Raw genomic sequence first — 19620 nt, 5'->3', positions numbered from 1 at the left:
TGCTGGGAGGCAAGGGGCCATTTTGAATGCAGGCAGTGTTCTCAGGCCTGCACCCATTTTGCCTAGCTTTCATACATTAGGCCCAGGGGTAGTGAGTGGTGCATGGGCCTAGTATTTATGTGGGGTGTCTTGAATTAAAACATCATGTAGGGCATGGATGGCATGGGATTGTGCTGATTTTTCTGTGTTTTTCGATTTTTTGGGGTGTTCATGGGGACAGGCCATGTGGGTGGGGGCCATTTTGAGTGCTGGTACAGGCAGGCCCTGGCCATGTGCTGGGAGGCAAGGGGCCATTTTGAGTGCAGGAAGTTTTCGCAGGCTTGCACCCATTTTGCCTATCTTTCATACATTAGGCCTAGGGGTAGTGAGTGGTGCATGGGCCTAGTCTTTCTGTGGGGTGTCTTGAATTAAAACATCATGTAGGGCATGGATGGCATAGGATTGTGCTGATTTTTCAGTGTTTTTCGATTTTTGGGCTGTTGTTGGGGCCTTTTGACCAGGGGTAGTGAGTGGATCATGGTCCTAGTCTTTCTGTGGGGTATCTTGAATTTAAACATCATGGAGGGCATGGATGGCATGGGATTGTGCTGATTTTACAGTGTTTTTTGATTTTTGGGCTGTTGTTGGGGCCTTTTGACCAGGGATAGTGAGTGGCGCATGTGCCTAGTCTTTCTGTGGGGTGTCTTGAATGTAAACATCATGTAGGGCATGGATGGCATGGGATTGTGCTGATTTTTCAGTGTTTTTCGATTTTTTGGGGTGTTCATGGGGACAGGCCATGTGGGTGGGGGCCATTTTGAGTGCTGGTACAGGCAGGCCCTGGCCATGTGCTGGGAGGCAAGGGGCCATTTTGAATGCAGGCAGTGTTCTCAGGCCTGCACCCATTTTTCCTAGCTTTCATACATTAGGCCCAGGGGTAGTGAGTGGTGCATGGGCCTAGTCTTTCTGTGGGGTGTCTTGAATTTAAACATCATGGAGGGCATGGATGGCATGGGATTGTTCTGATTTTTCTGTGTTTTTCGATTTTTTTGGGGTGTTCATGGGGAAAGGCCATGTGGGTGGGGGCCATTTTGAGTGCTGGTACAGGCATGCCCTGGCCATGTGCTGGGAGGCAAGGGGCCATTTTGAATGCAGGCAGTGTTCTCAGGCCTGCACCAATTTTGCCTAGCTTTCATACATTAGGCCCAGGGGCAGTGAGTGGTGCATGGGCCTAGTCTTTCTGTGGGGTGTCTTGAATTTAAACATCATGGAGGGCATGGATGGCATGGGATTGTGCTGATTTTTCTGTGTTTTTCGATTTTTTGGGGTGTTCATGGGGACAGGCCATATGGGTGGGGCCATTTTGAGTGCTGGTACAGACAGGCCCTGGCCATGTGCTGGGAGGCAAGGGGCCATTTTGAATGCAGGCAGTTTTCTCAGGCTTGCACCCATTTTGCCTAGCTTTCATACATTAGGCCCAGGGGTAGTGAGTGGTGCATGGGCCTAGTCTTTCTGTGGGGTGTCTTGAATTAAAACATCATGGAGGGCATGGATGGCATGGGATTATGCTGATTTTTATGTGGTTTCCGAGTTTTTGGGGTGTATAACTGAACTGATGTTCCTCTGTCTTCCATTGCTTTTAGCTGCACAAGACTCAAGAGAACCACCAGTGCCAGGAAGAAGTCCTGCAGCGGTGTGTGTGTGCAGCATAACATCACGCAACATCACGTCTGGCCACAGACAACTCTGCAACTCGTGCAACTGTGGCCTGCTGTTCTGACCTCTGAAGAAGATGGCCCCAAAAAAAGTTCCCCATAGCTCCTCTAGCAAGAAAGTTGCCAGTAAGGAGCAGAAGAAGCAAGTTACCAAGGAGACTGGTGTGCCGCCCGCCACATTTTTTGGGAGTAAAAAAAAAAGTACGCCTGCAGCAGCAGCGGGATCTGCTGTTGACCAAGCTAGGAGCAGCACCCCCGCACCATTGGGCTCAGTGCCACCACCACCACGCCAACTTAAGTCAAAGCCCTTGAGTGCTGCAGAGGCACTTAGTCTAGTTGTTCAATCACCATCGACCAGTGATGTTGGCTCATTGCAAGAAAGTAGCAGCAATGTCCCTCAATCAACACAGGTTGTAGTTAAGGCCATGGATCTGGGTCACTATTTCAGAGTGCCGTGTTTGGCGCACTGTATAAACCTGGTTGTTAAAAAATTCTTGAGTGATGAAGACAGTCCAGCGTGCAAGTTAGTGGCCACCTGCCGAAGAATGTGCAACCATTTCAGCCATTCTTTTAAGGCCCGGAAGCATCTGAGGAGCCTGCTACATGAACGTCGAATGCCAGTGAAAGAACTCATCCAGGAGGTGCCAACACGTTGGAACTCAACCTTCTACATGCTTGAGCATCTGTATGAGCAGTATACGATATTCGATCACTATTTCTTAACACTGGGTACAGCTCAGAAGGACCTGAGGCTAGATGCGGCGCAATGGAACCTAGTTAAAAGCCTGACAGACATGCTTCGTCCTTTTGAGGTCTTCACGCATGCAGTCAGCAAGGAGGACTGTAATTTGGGAAAATCTATCCCATTGTTGCGCATGCTGGAGCACCAACTGAAGGCGGTGTCTTCTATGTTTCAAAAAGATTAAAAAAAGCAAGACGCTTTTGTTTTGGCAGAGAAATTATTAGAGCGCCTACTTGGCGATGAACGCCTTAAAATGATCCACTCAGAACAGCATTACATTTCTGCTACTATTCTGGATCCACGCTACAAAAAGGCGCTGGCAGGCCGAGCATTCTTTCCTTTTGATGATGAAGATGTTACAAAGTACAAACGTTGGCTAGCCTTGTCAGCCATGAGGTTTGAAAGAGAACGGCAGCAAATTGAAGGAAAAGGCAGTACATCAGCATCAGCAGGCCATCCCCAGTCAAAAGAATCCACTTCTGCACCTGTGGCTGTGGCACAAGTGACCTCTCAGCCGTTAAAGACACCGGCAACCGGATCATCTGCACCAGACACAACAGTAACATTGGGTGAAGAAGAGGATTGGCTAACTCGGCTTGGGTTTGGTTCTCAAAAGGTCCCAGCAAAAAGTAAGCAAAGTGGAGGAACCTTGGAGAACCTTGAGTCGATGGTGTATGTATAGTCATTTATATAGCGCACTACTTACCCGGAGGGTCCCAAGGCGCTTCGACCGCTGCGAAACCCTTCCTGGCTTCCCTTAGAGATGGTCCCTTAATGGGTATTTCCAGGGTGAGACCAGGCATCCTCGGCGGTCTGGTGGGGCCGTTAGTGAGGATGAGGCAAGCTAATGCCCAGAGTTGCCGAGTGTGATCGCTGATCAGAGTGGGCACCGAGGCGAGAGAATTATCGAGTCCGCTGACCCTGGTCCAGAAACCTGCCACGCCGGGAATCGAACCCTGGTCCCGGGCCGTCCTCTGCTCTCGGGTCTGCCGCCTCTAACCAGTGAGCCACACTACCTCACAGAGGATGATGGTGCAGGACTATCTGAATGACTCAACAGAGGTCTATGTTAATGCTGGCCCATTGGCGTATTGGCATGGGAAAAAAGAATTGTGGTCACAGATCTCCAACCTGGCTATAAACTACTTGTCTTGCCCACTCGCAAGCGTGTCTTCTGAACGTGTTTTCAATGCTGCTGGTGGCATTGTAACTTCCAAACGGACCCGCCTCTCGCCAAAAAATGTGGAGAGGTTAACAATGATCAAGATGAATCAGCACCTCATACCACCAGATTACAAAGTACGAGAACACACGCCGGCTGAAGACGAGGAGGACAGTAACTTAGATGAGGGAATTTCTTCTCTGTTAGGTGACACTGACCTACTCCTGCCTGAATTTGCAGAGTATGAGGATGAACTCTTATTCTTATTCCCTGGCACCGAGCCCTGAAAATTAGCCAATGAATCAATAACTTTCTTTTTCGTCCTTATTCACTTTTATTCCCGTGTGTCTGTCTTTCTTTGTTTTGCACGGTTAATATAATTAAAACTTTAATCACCTAATCACAAAAACAAGCCCATCAGCAGAACTGTCTTCACTTGTTTGCTTATTGATTTGAAGGTGCCGCAGTCTGCATTCCTCAGGTTCACAAGTTCACAAGAACATGCTCCTCTATCCTCCTCCTCCAGACTCCTATTTCCCACAAAGCAGAGGGCTGGATTACGCCCAATGAAGAAAGACTCTGCACTTGTGAGGGTGTTCTACTTCTTTTCGGGTGAGTTGGCGGGTCTTGGGGCATTGCTGGGAAGCTCTAATACCGGATAAAAGTGGTTTGGACCAAATCGGAGGCAAATTTTTTTTGCGTTTTTGCTGACTTGCTTGCCTTTGAGGTGCTCTTTGGGGGGGTTCCGGGTGTTTGTGGGTGGGTTTTAGGGTCTGGGAGCACTGCTGGGCCAGTCTAATTATGATTGCATTTGCTTTTCAGGAAATCCGTGGTGGAAAACAGGAGTTATGACCTAGCTGCACAGCGCGTTTGGACCGAAGGCCAATAAATATTGTAAGTATGAGATTTTCCTTTTTGGCTGTTTGGGGGTGTTGTGCTTTTTTGCGGTTGGGTTGGCGGCTCTTGGGGCATTGCTGGGAAGGTCTAATACCGGATAGAAGTGGTTTGGACAAAATCCATGAGGAAAAAGTTTTTGCTATTTCTGACATTTCGCTCAATGTAGCGTTTTCGGGGGCCTGTTTGGGGGGGCTTCCTGGTGTTTGTGGGTGGGTTTCGGGGTCTGGGAGCACTGCTGGCTATTGATACTTTTGATTGCAAGAGGTTTGAAGCAAATCCATGGTGGCAGAGGGGAGTTAGGGCCTAGCTGCAGAGCGCGCGTGGAGTGATTTTGGAAATTGCCATGAAAATGACTGAGTCCCCATTTTTGTACTTTTGCTTTTTGGCTGTTTGGGGGTCTTCTACTAGTTTTTGCCTGGGTTGACGGCTCTGGGCCCATTGCTGGTAAGCTCTAATACCGGATAAAAGTGGTTTGGACCAAATCGAAGGCAAAATTATTTTAGCTTTTTTGTTGACTTGCTTGCCTTTGAGGTGCTCTTTGGGGGTTCCGGGTGTTTGTGGGTGGGTTTTGGGGTCTGGGAGCACTGCTGGTACAGTCTAATTTTGATTGCATTTGCTTTTCAGGAAATCCGTGGTGGAAAACGGGAGTTATGACCTAGCTGCACAGCGCGTTTGGACCGAAGGCCGATAAATATTGTAAGTATGAGATTTTCCTTTTTGGCTGTTTGGGGGTGTTGTGCTTTTTTGCGGGTGGGTTGGCGGGTCTTGGGGCATTGCTGGGAAGGTCTAATACCGGATAAAACTGGTTTGGACAAAATCCATGAGGAAAAGCCTTTTGGCACTTTTTGTAACGTAGGATTCGTTAGGGTTAGCCCTAGCAGCAGGATTGCATGTGTTTCGGGGTGTTCTAGATTTTTGCAACTGAGTTCTGGGGTCTTAGAGCACTCGTGGGAATGTGTAATTTTGGTAGCAAGTGATTTGAAGAAAATCCATGGTGGGAAAGGGGGGATTTGGCATAGTTAAAGAAAGCGTTTGCCACTATTCTTAACTTAGGGCTCGTTAGGGTTAGCAGTATTTGTATTGCATGTGTTTGGGTGGGGGGCTGTTTGTGGGGGGGTTTGCGAGTCTTGGAGCGATGCTGGGTATGGATACTTTTGCTTGCTTGCAAGTGGTTTGAATACAATCAACGGTGGGTAAGGGGGTATTTGGGCCTACTTTTACTTTCAAAGTACGTTTTGCCACCAGTTTTCTACTAGGCCTCGTTTTTTGGGATCTGATTGGGGGCTCTTCTACATTTTTGCGACTGGCTTTAGTAAGGGTCTGGGTGGGAGCACAGCTGGGAAGGTCTAATTTTGTTCTAAAACACAGTTTACAGTACACCTAGCTTAAGGGGAAAGATCCGCTAAATTAATTTGCCCATACTTATTTATCTTTCAAAAGGAGACTCAGACAGAGTACGCACTTTCAAAAATATTGTACTGTCTATTAGGAAACTCAAAGTGTGACTTTTTGCACTACACAGCGTACATACCTTATATTTATTTATCAGTGGTGTTCTAATATCACTTCCTGTTTTTCCATCAATAATTACAGGCCGGGTTTCAGTCTGTGCAATGGGAAAAAAAGGATGAAGTCAGGCTTCACATTAGCGAGCCGCAATTCAGCATCCGCCAGGCAGGCAGTGGACAGGTCACCAACATTGATGGACGAAGCGTCAGCTGGAATGGAGGAGTGCCGCTAATAAGAGGAATGGTTTGATGCGTGCAACTTACTTACCAAATTCAACAGGACAACTACAACAACATACAGATACAGTATCCATTTATTAATAATGTAATTGCTGTGAACTTCTATAAGTGTGACTCTGCATTTCTCGGATCTCTCTCTGCTTCTAAATTGATCCCTACAGCCATTCTATAGGTTTTACTTCGACTATTTTTTAAACCTAATTTAATGTAAGAAGTGTTTCTCTGAGTGCAGAGATAGGCAAGTGAAAACGCTGCAGCCCTGTAATGTCGCATTCTGTCATTCACGGTTGTTGAAAGTACTACTTACTTTTCAGTAACAATGCATGCAGTAGTGCATGCACTTCCTTTATGTCACTTAAAAGATTTATGGTTAGCTTTGTACCCAAAGATTTCTTTATCTTCAATTATTGTTTGTCCACGCTGTGCTTTTTTTTTTCTTCTCTCAACAAAACTTACCCCAAAAAAAACCCCATTCCCATCCACTTTCCACTTTCCAGGATAAGGTCATAGCAACAGGCTGGTGAAGGAATCCGAGGATATATTCTAGACTTACTCAGCTTCAGTACTATTTCTTGTAGTAGTAGCCAATGTCAAAAAAATTCAACGCAAGTACTAGTTATACTTTCAATACTTTACCATTTGTTAGGCTACATTGTGGCACTGTTCTAGTGTACTGTCACCTGCTATATTCTGTATCGTACTGTTCTAATGCTGCTGTAAGGACAAACAAGGTTTCATTTTCTTTTTTTTTCAGATGCTGCAACTGCCACTGTGTAACACCACTAGTACCAACGCAATGATGACATTTCATCCGCCCAGGATTGCCATATCGCCATTTGACGTGCAGCCAGCCCTGTGCCTAGCCCTATATCCAAACACAAATTACAGGTAAGATAAGCGTTTGAGGGGAGAAAGTATAATGGAGTATTAGGAGAGACGAGAGACTGACGCTAGAACTAGTAAAGTCCTAGGACTATTGAATTCACTTACTCTGTGAGAGGCACTTAGTTTTGAAAACATTTGGGCAATTAATTACACAACTTGAATCAAGATGCCACTTAAGTGTCACCAAAACAAAGTTACTGTTAAACCCCCACCCACCAGCCTCAAAAGCAGTAAAAAAAACACGTATGCTAAGATAAAGTTTAAAGTATATTTATATCCCTGACAAAAATAATCTCTCACAAGACCCAACCCACCCGCACTCCCTAACCCCAACGAATGTCTGTGAAAAGTCCAAAAAAGTGAAAAAACCCAACTCCCAATTCCCACCCCCCAGAAGTCTTTAAAAAAGGGGCAAGGGACAGTCTCCTCCTACTGCTGGCTGCTGCTGTTGAATTTCCGGGCCAGGTCGGAATGCTCCTTGCGGAGGGTCTCGAGCAGGGTTTTGGTGTTGAGCAGCTCCTGCTCGAGGTAGGAAACCCTCAGGGAAAGGCGGTGCATATGTTTCTTGCAACTGCTGTGGGGGGCAGCTGATTTCTTTGCTCGGCGTTGGCGGGTGGCTGCGGCACCCCGGCTACGTACCGCTGTAGACCTGCACCGTCTGGGTGACCCAGGGAGCGCGGAGGAGGATGCAGCTGTCCCGGTAGATGTTGTGGTAGACTGCGTGTCCCCCTCCTCCTGGGCCACCAGCCGCCGATATTCAGCAACAGTGGCCTCCAGCCTCCGTTGCCGGGCCCGTCTAGCCAGCTCCTTCCGGGTTGGTTTGGAAGGAGCATCTATATGAAGAAAGAAAGACATAGTCTGTAACCAATGCTCTTTAAGATTAACAAAAAATGATTCAGCAGAAAGTTGTGTCACAGTAGAACTAGCAACTTGCAAGTGCAGTACATAACTATTGTGGCCAGTACCTATCTAACCTCCCACTTCTTCACCCTTGCTCTAACATTAGTGGGAGTTTAAGGAATCAATTCTACAAGCACTATGGACTCACTCCATTAGAGTTGACTATGACAGTACACCAGTCTTATTCTTCTTCTTCTCTCTTGTTTAGCAAAATTGGTACGTTAACTTCTGCAAGCCGGCACAATGCCAGCGCAGTCAACTTGCACCCGAGGAAAACAGATGCCCGCCATGATGAGTGAGACAGACTTGCGTTACTGTACCAGTCCAGTACATACAGGTGGTGATGCTCTTACTTTTCTATTACGGGTGGCACTGAGAATACACTGTTACAAGGGCTACTGCTTAATTAATATAAGTTTCACTCTACAGTGCCAATGAATACTAGAAAAGGAAAATGAATAAGATAAATAATCTGATTATCTATCACTGCACATGGTATGTATTTACTTACATATGGGATGACTTTAGGTGCTTTGCTTTTTATTGAGTGAACAGTGATACATCCACACATGAATGACCGAGTTCTACTAAACTTATTAACAGAGGTAGTGAGTGGCCATCGTAATAGCCGGATATATGCTGTGCTTGCAATACAAACTACTGCTACTAGGCATGGTAGAATTCGGACAAAATTACAAATTCTTTTCCTTTCCTTTCCTACACTGGGATGGACGTGCGGGTGCGGTGTTACATGCTCTTCAAAGTAACACTTAGTTCATCCAGTGACCGTCTACTCTCTCTAGATACACATATGCTATCTAGGAGTCAGATAGTACCATGATCCAGGCATCCATCCATTCAAACTATGGGGCAGATTAGAATTGCGGATTTCCCGCATCCTCCGGTCCGGCGGAATCCACCGCTGGCCCGGAGGATGCGGGAAATCCGCAGCGGACTAAAAATGACCCCCCGCCAGATTAGGATGGCTGGGGGATCGTTTTTCAGTCCGCAGCTTTTCCGCCGCGGTCGCCTCCCGTCCGCGGCGGAAAAGCACTAACATGGCTGGCGGTGTCTATCAGACACCGCCAGCAATATTAGGATGTCTGGAGGAACACATGCCTTTACACGGGGGCATTTCCGACGTGCAAAGGCATACAGATTTTTGTTTGGGGTCCTGTTGCGGGCCCCCAGAGGTGAAGAGGGGGTGGGGGGTGCACATGGGGGGGACCTATGGTACCCCCCTGCATTTGCCTGCACAAAGCAGCAGGCACCATGCGGTGCCTGCCGCTTTGTGCATGCAAATGTACAACTTACATTTTTATCATTGCGGCGGGTGCTGCTTCAAGCAGCACACGCCGCAATGATAAAAATACAGGATGTTACCGCCAGGGTGGCGGTCACATCCTAATTACCACGGAGGGACCGCCACTGCCCCTGCGGACGGTCCCTCCTACTCTATGGTGGCGGAGGGACTCAGGTCCGTCCGCCATCATAATAGGCCCCTAAATGTCAATCATTCTTCTTCATGTCTCTCATTTGGACAAACCTTACGTTTTCTCACGGGGAGCAGCACACTATGCAGTCTGCAATCTCAATAAGTAAGGAATATAAGAGCTTACCACTGACCGCCACTACCGTGGCAACCCGCACAGCAGTTTGGTCCGGCACTTCCACCGCCTCCTCCCCAGAGCATTCCTCCTCCACCTCCGCGCTGGGCCCAGCACCAGATGTTCCACCTACAAAGTACATTTAAGAATGTTAGATTTCATAGACATACACCACTCACTAGAATTTTGTTTAGGAATGAAGAAATGTGAATACAGAAACCAATCTAATAATTTGTGACTGTCTACTCTAAAGTAAAATTTTCCAGTGAAGGGTCTTGTCTTGCTGCACTTTTTGGCACAACTAATGAATGCTTGCTTTTTAACATGCACCATTTTTCTCATAACAGACAGAAGCTTCACTTCTAAGAAAAATTCATCATCATCACCACTAGGACAGAGGGACCAACGATTCATCACCAAAAAGAAAAATTAAAGTTCAAACCAGGTGAGGGCTTGGCTCGCCCACAATAAATGTGTGAAATAAATCACTATTAGCAGTTTTCCATTTTTAATCAACCGTTTCTGTTTAATGACAAGCTTGATTTTAATAAATATTTTTACTTTTAATAAAGATTTAAAACTTAAATAGACTCTGTGGTCTTTGGTCAAGAGTGAATGAGCAAAAGGTTTTGCAATTTGCAAGCATGAGCCCGTGCCTCTGACACTTCTGGACTCTGACTCCGTACTCTTGTCCTGCATTGGATAATCATCATTGGGGATCAATAATCGATGAATTCGGGAGCTAAATGACTCTGCCACACTATCTAGTCAGTAAGGAGATTGGGGGTTCTTCAAAGTCTGATATCACTGAGGTATGTGGAAAGTCTACCTGCGCCTATTATAATTGATAAACAATGCACTATTTAGTGTCCATAGTTCTGTTTGTGCATATTTGTCCCTGCAACAGTAGTAGAATGGATTGTCCTCCTATCCAAACCAAATTAAAGTAGTATCTTATTCTTTCTTGGGGGTCATTCACCTTTTTATTTTTGGCAATTGTCAAAGCATAAACATTTAGAAGATTTGAAAAGACATTATGGACAATCCCAGAGGACTGCACTCAGTGCATAGAGTTATTGCTGACTAGAATGGGAGTCCAATGGAATTGCCAAATGTGCAATCTTACTTAGCTACACAGACAGACTAATCAGAATAATCTAGTAATACCACAGGGAGTCATAGTCGAGGCAGGATAAGAATTTAGATACAGTCTACAAGAAGATCAAAGACGATTTGGAAAGAAATCGAATGAGGAACACTAGGAAAAAATAGGTACTCTATATTAAAATTAAAACTTACCGGGGCCAGCAAAGGAGCCCTCGCCTGACCGATCCTGTTCAGCAGCAGCAGCAGCCTCCTCCAATGCCCTATTGCCCCTGGGGGGAGCTGATATACAACATGAAAGAAAGAAAGACCAGAAAACATGGATGATATTTGTCAACCAAATCAAACATTTCAAAAGAACAATAACAAAATATTTTGGCGAAATAGCAAATAGACAACTATTCCACTGGATATATTGACCGATCTCATGTGGTCTACTACGTTATTAGTATTGCTTGATTTGTGGACCGTCGACTTGGAAAGTTCTTATGTAACTCACTAAACAAACTACTAAAAAGGTTCGCCTAGGACTGGCAGGCAGCAGTCCGCAGCACGCGAAGTGACAGACAAAGTCCATCATGATTGCAGATCAGCGACAACACTAAAAAGTTTCCTACTACATTAACCAGTCATTAAAATACTCAAACTATCAATCCACCACCACTATTTCTTCTTATTGCCATGTGTACAAAGGAAGGACTGGACTTGAATCTGTAGGGGCTGATTTAGAAGCCCCTTGCGGCTCTTTTGCTCCATTGTTGCGTGACTTTTGTGACTCAGCGGCAGAACAAAAGAGGCGCCATGGTGCGGCGTATATTAACAACATGACGCATATGTGAGACGCATCACGTTGTAAAGCCCTGCGCCATCAGGGGGCCTTCCGGCACAAGGGAGGGCGTTCCTGGGCAGGAACGCATCCTAAATGTGGCTGAGGGAAATCTACAAGATTTCAATCAGTCACTTTGAGGACAATGATGCGTGACTGACACCCTGCGCCTGCTTGAAGCAGACGTACGGCTTGACGCAGCATTGGGGAGATAGGGCACCCCAAAGCATTGCTGGAGCTGCGCCATCGTTGCGACGCAACTCCTGCAATGCGCCGCCTTTACGGCACAGATGCGTAACGCTTTGGTGACGTTTTAGGCCCATGGTGCGCTGCATTGTAAATACGGCGCACCATGGGTGGTGGTGGCGTGGCGCACAATTACTGGCGCATCCCTGCTACTTTGCAGGGATGCGCCGGTAATTAAAAATATGACCCTTAGTGTCTAGCATTATGCAGTTCTTTAAACTACACTCATACATAATTTCACAGCCCAATGAAATGAACACAAAATCGAAAACAAATAAGCATAGTAGCAACGCTACTGAGAAGGAGAGCAGTGCCCCTGAAATGCACAGAAGATTTTGAAATATAATTTACCTACAATGTAATCAGCAGCAATAATGCTCTTGGTAAAAAACAAAAATTTGCAATATAATAACACACAGAGCAGGAGAAAACAGAGTAGTAAAGAAATAGCTACTACTACTCACCAAGCCTGGGGATCTCAAGGCCGAGCAGGTCGAGCAGATCGCGTTCCTGGTCCAGGACATCCATCCAACGGTGGGTGGCCTGGTTGTAGGCGCGCCGGACCCGAGAGTGTTGGTACATGGCCCGGCACACCTTCTCCCACCGCTTCCGGCGCTCCTGGATCCCGTACCCGCTAGCGATCTTGCCGCCTGCCATGATGGTCCTGGGGAGGCGGCGCTGAACATAAAAAATTAGTGCGGCCACCTCCTCCGCGCTGAACATCTCCCGGGGTGTGACCTGCACCCCCCTCAAACGCCCGCACGGGAGCCGGGCACGGGGTGCGGGACCCTTCCCCTTCTCAGGATGCTTCCCGGCTCCCTTTACCATGGTCTGGGCAGAAAGGAAGCTAAATAATAAAGAAGAAATAGAAAAGGGAAGAAGAAAAGAAAAGAGTTTAAAAAGGTAGTTTAAAATTAACCAAAAGTAGCAGAAAACACAAAAATATAGAGCTAGAAAAATAGAGGGATAGATAATAAGTAAAATAGATTTAAAAAAACTTCAAACAAGCAAAGGATGGCAGAGATTCAGAGAGGATACAAAAAGCATGCCCAGAACCATAGTAATGAATGAGAAACAAGCTAAATAATAAAGAAGAAATAGAAAAGGGAAGAAGAAAAGAAAAGAGTTTAAAAAGGTAGTTTAAAATTAACCAAAAGTAGCAGAAAACACAAAATATAGAGCTAGAAAAATAGAGGGATAGATAATAAGTAAAATAGATTAAAAAAAACTTCAAACAAGCAAAGGATGGCAGAGATTCAGAGAGGATACAAAAAGCATGCCCAGAACCATAGCAATGAATGAGAAACAAGATGGCCGCGCCCGTTCACGACCGCGTGGGTAAGTTCGCGCGAGATTTTCCTCGCGATCACACGCGAACTTGTACTAGCGAGCCGCACACTTGCGAGATTACACATCGCGCCCGGAAACGAAAATACGTCATGCAAACAAGATGGCCGCGCCCGTGAAAGACCATGAGGGTAACTTCACGCTGTTGCGCTACAAGCGGCTCGCTAAAACGCACAAAACCTTGCGAACTAACACGCCGCAAAAAAACAAATTGCATATTTGCACAAATTCGCGGCTTCCGAATTCGATCTCGCGCAAGTTCGCGCCCCGCGAATCCCACGAAATTGCAGAAAAACGAGTTTTGCAAAACTGAAAGCACACAGCAGGTACAAAAGTTCAAACTTGCCATTAGTAACCATTCCCTGTAGTGCTTCCTGAGGGGCCCCTCCAGAGTTCAGTTGCTAGTTGCAACTATTCTATGACCCTGCACTGACCCTCACAGCAGGCTCATAGAATAGCTACAAGTAGGCCACAAAGGTCCTGGAAAAAAAATTGCACTGCAACAGAAAGCAAATTACAGATAAGGAAGCAGGTGCCAGACTGGAATTTTAAAATAGTGACACATTAATAAATCAACCTTAAATTAATTCATGTCAGTTGAACCAGGGCAGGTGTGCTTGCTTTCCCCCCCATAATCTACAGTGATGAACCAGAGGGTGGCGTTGATGTACCAGAGGGTGGCATGGGTGAAACAGAGGATGGCAGTGGTGAAAAAGAGGGTGCTGTGAACCTAGAAACAACATAGTCGCGACAGTTGCGAGCCGACAAGTAAGTTCGCAATTGCGAACTGGTACAAAACCCTCGCGAACTGGCAGAAACCCTTGCGAACACAAAAAAAATCTGCAAATTAGCGAGAATTCGCGGATTTTGTGGATTGCGAGTTCGCAAATACGCAAATTCGCGAACGCCAGATTCGCAAAATTCGCCCATGCTTATGGTTGCCCGACGATATCACTGAAAGCTCAACTATTGTTATAGTCCGTATCAAAAGGTAGCTGTGCCTGTCAGCCAAGAGATTCCAACACCTCCGTTTACGTGGGGTCGCGTTTTCGACCTGACGCGTGATGACGCTGATAAGCTCTCTTGTCTCTGTCTGCTTTCAGGTAAATCCAATATGGCACCTCCGTTTGCGTGGGGTCACGTTTTCACCTTTAACGTGATGTCGCTGGTAAACTCTTCCGTCTTCGTCAGCGTTCGGGGAAGAACTCTTCAGCTGCGAAGTCAGAACGCGCTAGCAATGAGAACACGCGCAGAGAACACTCGGAGCCTCCGAGACATGGAATCCACCCCACAGTCAAAAAACGCAGATACGGTTGCCAGCGTTGTCAAGCACCACAAGAAGTATGTAAATTTAAAATAAGGTACATTAAGAGTTGTACACGTAGCTGTAGTTGTCCAATTCAATCGCAAAATCCAATCAGTCCAAAAGGTATTCCGACTATCCTTTTAAAAACAAAAAATTCGAACAAAATCGGAAGTGAGTCCCAAAACAAAATAATGTTGGGGAATTGATGCTGTTCACTTGTCCCAAATCAAGTCAAGTAGTCCCTTTGTTTCCATGCTAAAGTCTATTGCGCCGTATTTCCATTAGTTTCTTTTACCTCATCGCCAGTGTTGTAAATAAGTAATCCTCAGTAGCCAGATAATGTGTAGAGATATATAGTAGATTTATTGATAAGTTGACAGCATCAATAGATTACTGGAAGATGGTAAGTCCATGTGATGCCCCACCAGGAGCAGCCTCTGTCCTGCTCAGCCTGCACACTCCAACTGACACTCACAACCTCACCAGGCACCCATCATTCCATGACATCATTAATCATCCATCATTCCAGACATCTCCAGGCACACTAACACTCATTCTGGCTGAGCAGTAGAGAAGAGATACATAGGCAAGGGGAAAGGCAACAGCAGATCATAACAGACTGCCTGAAATCAAAGCATCTGCCATCACGTCAATTTTCCTAAATTTAGGGATTTGCAGCAAACAGGCCGATGTATAGCGAAGGGTTCTGTGCGGGTTATACTAGCAAACATATGCCTGACAAAAGCCAGGATATGACCATTAGGAATCTTTAAAGCAGTCATATTTGCTTTTAAACATAACACGCATGTCTAGTGGAAGTCAATGTAAAGATCTCAAGTGCTCAGAGATCTGTGCATTTCATGCTGATCCAAGTGGCAGACAAGCAGCGCAGTTGTGAATTATTCCGAGTTTGTGAAGCGAATAGGCTGGCTAGCCCAGAAAAATAGCAGTGGTGTAATCCAAACGAATTTCTAATAGCACTCGAATGATAGAAAAGTGGACAGATTTTGGAATGAAAGGCAGGATTTTCATTAAAGTTTTTGAATAACAGAACCAGATAGCACATACCTTATCAATGTGAAGGGATAGGAAAAGATTGTCACCAAAAGCTATCTCCTCTAATTCCTAGCGATTGAAGTGGTGTTGGACACTGATCTAACAAGTTTTGCCACCAGTCAGTAGTCTAGCAGGAGGTAAATCCACCAAGAATCAGTATCTCAGTTTTCTACGGGTTAAGTTTTAAACAATTTGCTTCGATCTAGTTTGCGACTGCCTTTAAGCCTTGGAACAAACTTTCCCAAGTGATGTTACTTTGACCATCTAGTCTCAGAGGGATTTGAGTCAGCTTTGCCAATGGAGCTGCATAAAGATTCAAAGTGTAGGGCTCAAAGAAGATTCTTGTGGCACTCCACAAGAGATTCTTTTGGTAGCAGACCTAAAAAGGGCATGATGACTGCTTGGCTCATCTCTTTCAGAAAGTAACACTACCTTCAAGTGCAGCTCTGCCAACCCCAACACTGACCAGCTTAACTATCAGAAGAGACTGGCTCACAGGGTCAGGGTGTGAGGGACACAGAGGTAGAGAAAGAAGATGGCTACAATTGATCATTCTTAACTCATTCTGGACTGTGATGATGGCAACCTTGCTGCTATGAGAGAGGCGGAAGCCAGGTGGCCTAAGACTGTGGGATGAATTGTTAGAGTTGAAATAGATAGTTGCTTGTTTATTGATTTCTCACCAATCTTGGGACAGACAGCAGCAAGTGAAATATGGTGGTAGTTGCCTGTAACTGCAGGGTTATGTGCAGGCTATTTATATTACTGGAAGAACAGATCAATGTTTCCAATCTTCTGGCACCTTACTTGAACTGTACGATGAATTTATTCGCTGACATAGAGGAGCATAAATAGTTGGCTCCAAAAGCAAGCTGGGCAGGGGTCGCCTGGATCCTGGGAGTTAATGGTTTGCATGATTTGCAAAGTAACCTTAGTGGCAATAGGAGACCTGCACTTTGGTTTCTTGATTTGTGCTCAAAACTCAACCAGTACCATGTGCTCTCCCCATTTTGGACTCTGAAACGAGGTGAACAATATCAACAAGGAGGGTGCAAGAATTATAGGCGAGGTGAGATTTGTCTCCTAGCACCTGCCCCGCTTCAGCCAAAGGATTCGGATGCAATATTGTGCACTTTTCTGCTGGTTGAAGGTGGCATCATCAGCAAGCTGCCTCCTGTTGCTTTATCAACATGACCGCCGTGAATGTGAATGTCAACAAAAGTGTAATACTAAATACCTGAAAAGATACGGTGAGAGACCCTGTAGACACCAACACTGCCAAAGTTAAGGTGCAGTGCTGATTTCCCAAGGTACTTGAAGTCACCAAACCTTCTAGAAAAGGTCACACTATGTGATGATGGGTCTTTTATCTGGTGAACCCTCAAAAGTGAATGGACCTTTACATCCTTTTATGGATGGCAGTCTGGGAGATCTGTTTGGCTCTAAAATCTCGATATGGAGGAAAAAGGTTGTAACTCTCCATACGAGAATGTGCACAGGAGTGGAGTCCACATCAGTTCAGGGCTGACACACATTCTCCCAAAAACAAACCCTGATTTACTACCCCTATGCCCTAACAAAAATAGACTGTTTTATTGAAGTACATCTTTAAAAAAAAATGTAAGTACATATAATAAAGAAGGTACAAATAATTTTACTATAAATTGTACACATGGTTTTGCCTCACGAAAAATGTAGATTGTACATGTTCCAGATTATATTTGTCAATGTGCACATGGCTATCATATCATGCTAGAGATGGCTACATCCACTTTACTGCGCCAGTTTATTTAAATGGGAATGGTTCTTTGCTTGTATCCCCAACAATATTAGTGAGCCTTACATACTAAAATCTTTCCTTTTAAAAAGAAAAAAACAAAAAAGAAAATAGTTGAAGCATGCACACACAGACAGACAGGCATTGGCACATGAATACGCATCCCAGCATTAAAAGCTTTTTTGTTGTTCAAGTACTTTTTATTAGTTAGAAATAAAAAAGAGGCAAACACTCAGAAATACATGCGGTACAGCTAAAATCCATGTAAATCAAAATGCACATGAGAATATTACTCCAGTCTAGTTCCGGCTGGTTGTGCTCCTCATTTGCTTGGCTTCTTTCATGTTATTGCTGCTGCTAGCCCTGAGCCCTATTCCCACTCAATAGTAGAGCCTGATTAAAACTTTGGCCTCGGTTGTCAGTGGCCCCAAATAGTCCCCCTGACCTGCCATTACCAGGAACCCTGGTTATTCTGTGGTTAGGCAAATAACGGGGATTACAACTAGGGAATAATATGCAGGAATCGGTGCTTCAGCGCTGGTTCATTTATGTTTTCAACTGCTCTCAGCAGCTGAAAGCTACCTGTGAAACACATGCCTTCTAATCCCCTGCTGCCTCTCCTCTCCTGTGTCTATCCCTTACCTCTTATTGTCTTCTCTATTTTTTTCAATATCACCTGGGTCTGGGTCACTGGTTTTCTTTTCTCTCTTGATCTTTCTTTGTGCCGCCTCCTCGCCTATCTCTTTTAATTCATATGTTGTTCACACTTGCCTCTTTATCATCTCGGCTTCTCTCTCACAAACACACTCAACTTCTGGTGTCTTCTTTTCTATTGCTTCATCTTCTGGATGTTCCTTAAACCTGTCGTCTTTTTCATCTCAGTCTCTCATTCTCTGTTGTCTTTTTCTCTTGTTTCCACTTACCCTCTCCCCTTTCTCTCACACATGCACACACACACAGCTGTCACTTTCTCGCCTCGTTATTTAGAAACCTTTTGTCTTCTCTGCTTTAGTTCGCTATCATATCTGTCTATTAAGGACCTGTCTCTCTTGTCTTTGCTGTAGTTCCTCTCATTCTCTCTCTCTCTCACACACATGCACACACACGCGCCCAACACACAGACACACACACACACACACACACACACACACATACACCTAGTCACAAACACATCTGTCTTTTTAACTTGTCTCTTTAGAACCGGTCTCTCTCGCAGTTCCCTCTCCTTCTCTTCCACAAAACACACACACAAACATCCACATACACACCTTTTCTTCACAACCTGTCTCTCTGAGGAGGCATTTCTCCTATCATTTCATTTTCTCACTCAGAACCCTCTTCTGCCTCTCTCCACTTCTTGTTGAACTATATGAGGTTAGGAATTAGGACAGGGCAAGGCTGCACAATATTTTGCCATGGGCATCACAGTATCCTGAACCAGCCCTATTGTGCAGGGTGAAGGGTTGCTCCAGAGCATTTGTTGTAAATGTTCTACCTGGATGGGAGCCTGTCAACTGCTGTGCAGATCTGAAAGTCTATTCTGCCGTTGTTTCTAGCCACATTTTTGGGTGTTTGTCTGATATTTCACACTGTTGTATGGTGGCGGCCACTGATGACTTCTTGATGAGAGAGAGTTATCAAAGTCATGGAGTATGTCTTTCTGTCATCAAAGGGTACAAATCGACATATCCATAAAGTCATTAGAAGAACTATTTTTTTTCAATGCACGTTCCTTGGTCTCCTTTTTCTCCTTTTGGTCCTTCCCTGCCATCTCGTCCATCTCTCCATGGTAGCCCATTGTTTCCTGGGGCACCACAAGTTATTACTGGCCAAGTGTTGGTTATTTGTAGTTCCTTCTTAGGATTAATGCTTGCTGCAATCACCATAGATGCTCCCACAATAAATATTTTGACTGACAACAGAATGGACATGTACGATTCACCTTGCCAGAACTGCAAAAAATTGACAGATGTTCTGTGCAGCTGTAATTATGAACAACTTTTCTGCAATACCCGAAATCTAAAATATAGGAAAGACCTGAAACATAACAAGTAATCATTGTGTAGGAATTTGTTTTTACAATGTCACATCACAGTCTAAACTACAATTAGTTTATAGCATTGTAACAGAAGGAGGATAGTTGCCAATTGTTATCCACAAGAGGCTGCCATGATGGATCTAGAATTGTCTTTTAACCCAGATAAGAATGCCTACATCCATCCATCCATCCATTTATTTAGTTAGCTGATGGCCATAAACCTGCTCAGCAGAGAAAATGAACAATTCATATTTCAACCACTACACCCATCCAATTAACCCTTCC

General features: G+C 45.1%; 1 pseudogene; it reads right to left on the bottom strand.

The window, feature by feature from the left end:
- LOC147711697 (uncharacterized) overlaps nt 1–19228 on the bottom strand; it is a 117250-nt pseudogene extending 98022 nt beyond the window's left edge.
- Between the last annotated feature and the right edge of the window lie 392 nt (nt 19229–19620).

This window comes from Lissotriton vulgaris, chromosome 5, assembly GCF_964263255.1.
Source record: "Lissotriton vulgaris chromosome 5, aLisVul1.2, whole genome shotgun sequence".
Classification (NCBI taxonomy): Eukaryota; Metazoa; Chordata; class Amphibia; order Caudata; family Salamandridae; genus Lissotriton; species Lissotriton vulgaris.
Note: the sequence above shows the minus strand (reverse complement) of the source record. Positions and strands in the feature narration are given on the sequence as shown.